Consider the following 4480-nt stretch of genomic DNA (forward strand, 5'->3'; position numbering starts at 1 on the left):
ATTATGTCCGATTTTTAAATGCGTGAATCTTATCTTCCTTTACGTAACTCTTTGGGATGGTACTGGGAGTGTAACTGTTTAAGTCATATTACTCATATCTCAAGTGTATGTTATCGTACACTTATTAAGTTCATCGACTATAATTATAGATAAGTTGGGCATATGTGGAATAAATCGGACTTCGTTGAAGAAATATAAAATATAACAGGGATTTGCCGGCCGGGATGGCCGAGCGGTTCTCGGCGCTACAGTTTGGAACCGCGCGACCGCTACGGTCGCAGGTTCGAATCCTGCCTCGGGCATGGATGTGTGTGATGTTCTTAGGTTAGTTAGGTTTAAGTAGTTCTAAGTTCTGGGGGACTGATGACCTCAGAAGTTAAGTCTCATAGTGCTCAGAGTCATTTGAACCATTTATAACAGGGATTTAATCACTATTTTGAACCTCATGGATTCAGTTTGCTGTAACCATAGCATTCTTTACTTTCGCTTTATGTGCATTGATGTATGGCAGTAAAACGTTAATTGGTGACTCGCTTTTTATAATCTCTGTGTGTGATTCCATAGGCCCCGAAGAGCAGCAAAGCGGGACGCTACGAATACGTCTTCCTTCAGAAGACCGTAATTCCGAAGCTGCGAGAATTTGTGCAAGCGGTGCGGCGTGTATTTAATTCCTACGACAGGGATCGTGCGGCAGACTATTTGCGCAAAACTATTGAGACTATGGAGTCTTACGACAGAGACCGATTCGTGGAATGTTTGCGCCGTACTGTTTGAGAGATTATGCAGTGGTGCACCGAAAATGAGATTATAAACAACACTATAGTCGTTTTATTGTGTATTTGCCAGCACGTTGTATTGGTGATGATAGCACATCACCTTTTTATGGATGATTGGCGGGCAGTTCCAATGTTTTTAATTTGCTTTTGTTGTTGTTGTGTGTTGATAACGACGTATGGCTCATTGCATTTTGCCTTGGTTTCTTACAAAAGACTAAATTATTCGAGAGCCATAACTTTTCACTGTTGTTAATTATATATAGTTGTATACTTCGTCTTGGGTTCTGACAACAGTCTAAATCATTCTACAGGCATCACGTTTAAATTTGTTGTGTTTATATTGGTCTTTTCTTGTTACATACCACATCGATAAAACATATTTCAAAATCCGAATGATTATTCCTGCCACAATCAAAGTCTGGAATATCCCGTATCTTTAAACGATGCTATACTTGTTGAAATATATCAGGAATAGCCGACATAACTTTCTGTCAAGAGTTAAAGATACCGTTTTAAAGTACTGCAGTATTGTGCTACATGGAAATAAGAAAAAAAGTTTTGTAATTTCCGTTCCGTTGACTTTGCTTATGTACACCGCATAGAAACCTCCAAGAGAAGGGGGTTGACTGTAAAGGTAATGTGCATTTTCCCTGTAGTTGCTTCCTGTGACTTAGTGGGGTAGAGAGAGCGGGTTTGTTTGTTGTTAACAACCACTGTGAATTTTGCTAACCATGTGCTCTCGCCGTCGTTGTTAATATAAGCCGCATCTTACCTGTGATCTCCGGTTCTAAGCAGGAAGCAGGGGAGGAGGAGAAACGTGGGCTGGAATGGAGAGAGAGAGAGAGAGAGAGAGAGAGAGAGAGAGAGAGAGAGAGAGAGCGAGAGAAACAGAGACAGAGACTCATATTTTATAAAATGGGGAGATGGGAGGATGGAGCGCAGTATAATTTTTTACACATCTATTGCACTCTAATGTTTCCATCACCATAATACGTATGGAGTAGTAAAGCCTGCTTAATCGAGAGAACATGTTGCGTTTGAGATTTGAATGTAGTTTGCTGTCAAGCAAAGCATAGGCGGATGCTTTTTGTATGCACATTTTGCGTACTTTTTTTTATATTTGCTGATACCAGCACTAAAATATCGCGAATTGAAGGTATAACGCTTGTGAAAGTATTGAGAAGGCAGGGGTCTCTAGATTTCTCAACTGCAAGTAGAATAGCGACGAATGGCAAAGTACTTCTGATATGATGCCAAGACACTTGGATACGCTTGATAATATTTAATAGCGAAACGATACTTCAATCCATGTGGCGGGGCAGGGTGCGAGATCATTTTGAAGAGAATCGTAATATTTGTAGTAGGTGACGAGTGTGTGTGTGTGGACAGCTGACCGCCACTGCTCCGAATAGGTACTTTCCTGAACATGAGAGATGCAGGTTCCAACTGAGTTAACTGGAAAACCCTATTCCAGCTATTACTCGGATTTGAAAAAGTTGCATTAAGCAGAGTGTTGAGGCTCAACGCTCTGACAGCCAGCTAGTGAAAGGCAATTGGTTTTCGTTAATAAATGTGGGCGTATCGAAAGCAGATGACAAGCCCAATATCGTTCGATATGGTAAATGCGTGTGGTCACAAGCTACTAAATTAACTCTGTAACAACAATATCAGATCCATAACATTGCACAAGCGCTGGAAAATAATTCATTTCATACGTGAATCATATACGGAAATTGCAATGAACTGCAGCTCACTGCATTTTAGAATCGTGTTTTATAAATGTTCCTGTCACGTATCGTATGTATGTATTCTGTGTGCGTGTGCTACAAAACTGGTGGTACGAACGTGAGCATGATTTTTATTGGAACACCGTTTACTTGACCACAAGCATGAGTTTCAAGTTCCGTACAGGTTAAGCATTCGGCGCATAAATTCCTGGCTGGATGCAGTCAAACGAAGATAATATGGTATTTATGGAATTTACAAGTCCGTGGACACGCTTCAAGTCCGTCATAATGTTGACAATGAAAGGGCAAGAAATTACAACCATCGTCGTCGCAGTGCCTGTTCCTTGTGATATGCTGAAGTGTCCGAAGGAACACTGCGTCGTTCTCTTTAACAACACAGCCACTGCAGTATCGTACTTATTGGCTGATACCGGGCAGCGACTTTCAGTTAAAATGTCCTCCCCTGTGCGGGAATTACATACTGTTTGTACGAGTACAGGCTGTGACGCAGGAACGACGACATATGGAAGTTTGGGTCTGGCCATGAATAGTGCACGGGTAGCCATAGCGGTTAAGGCAATCTCTCGCGTGAAGCGGGAAATTCGGCTTCGAATCCCGGTTCGGCACAAATTTTCATTGTCGTCATTCCATTATACAGCTGACGGTTAATCGCAATCACTACTGCGAAGTCCGCCCCCGGTAGCTGAGTGGTCAGCGCGACGGACTGTTAATCCTTTGGGCCCGGGTTCGATTCCCGGCTGGGTCGGAGATTTTCTCCGCTCAGGGACTGGGTGTTGTGTTGTCCTAATCATCATCATTTCATCCCCATCGACGCGCCAGTCGCCGAAGTGGCGTCAAATCGAAAGACTTGCACCAGGCGAGCGGTCTACCCGACGGGAGGCCCTCGTCACAGGCCATTATTATTACTACTGCGAATACATTTCACGTATTTCATAACGGCCATAGTCGCCGCAGTGCCTCTTCCTCCTGATAATCCTGCATATCCGAAGGAACTTTGCATCGTTCTACCTACAATTAGCAACATAGGAAATGAAATAACGTGTGGGTGTTTGTCGTGCACCTGGTAGAGCTTAAACTGAAAATTCGTGACAGGTAGCTTTGATATCAACGGAACTGTAAAATGTAGATCAAGATCGTATGTGCATACATGTCAAAGATATACCTCAGCAAAATCGGATGTTTATTTCAAAACAAATGTTTTGTAGTCCTGTGGGTAAATTAAATTTCACCTCAGATTTCTGTGTTTATTCATGCATTAGATACAGTCTTATGAAATTGGATAGATCTTCTTGAAACAGTCTGAAAGAGTAAGCGTGTTTCGCGAGAGAAAGGGAATGTCCTGATTGACTGAGTAACTGACTGACACATCATCGCATAGCGCAAACCACTAAGGATAGAAGCTTGAAATTTGTAGAACGTGTGGATCTAACACTGTAGGCGTTGTTTAACAAGGGATTTTTCGAAATTCCAACCCTAAGGGGGGGGGAGGTGAAATAGGGGATGAAGGTTTTATTTATGTATTTTTAAATGCTACTATTAAGGCAATTTTGTAGCTACACTTGCGAAAACTGGCGTTTAGTTTATCGCTCAGAAATAAATAAATACGTGTCTGAGCAGTTTTGGAACTGTAACCCCATGGGAGGTGAAATAAGGGGACGAGATTTTTTATGAAAATATTTCATTATGAAATTATTTAAAGCTAAATCTATGAAAATTCAAATTTGGCTTCTCAGTTAGAAATAAGAAAATACATGATTCACCGTATTTGGAAATTCAGTCCTTTTGGGGGTGAAAGCGGGGATGAAAGCCTTTATGGAAATATTTCACTGTCCAAGCAATTTTGACGCTAAATCTACGAAAAATCTGTATTTGGCTTGTGTGTTAGAAATAGAACGTACGCATGTCACCGTTTTTGAAAATTCAACTCCTAGGGGGTAAAATAGAGTATGAGATTAT

General features: G+C 41.5%; 1 non-coding gene across 1 annotated transcript; it reads left to right on the plus strand.

Moving 5' to 3' along the window:
- Positions 1 to 3196: 3196 nt before the first annotated feature.
- Trnan-guu (transfer RNA asparagine (anticodon GUU)) lies at positions 3197 to 3271 on the plus strand. Its single transcript has one exon. It is a non-coding gene; the product is annotated as a tRNA-Asn (tRNA).
- Positions 3272 to 4480: the final 1209 nt, after the last annotated feature.

Source organism: Schistocerca cancellata, chromosome 3 (genome assembly GCF_023864275.1).
Source record: "Schistocerca cancellata isolate TAMUIC-IGC-003103 chromosome 3, iqSchCanc2.1, whole genome shotgun sequence".
NCBI lineage: Eukaryota > Metazoa > Arthropoda > Insecta > Orthoptera > Acrididae > Schistocerca > Schistocerca cancellata.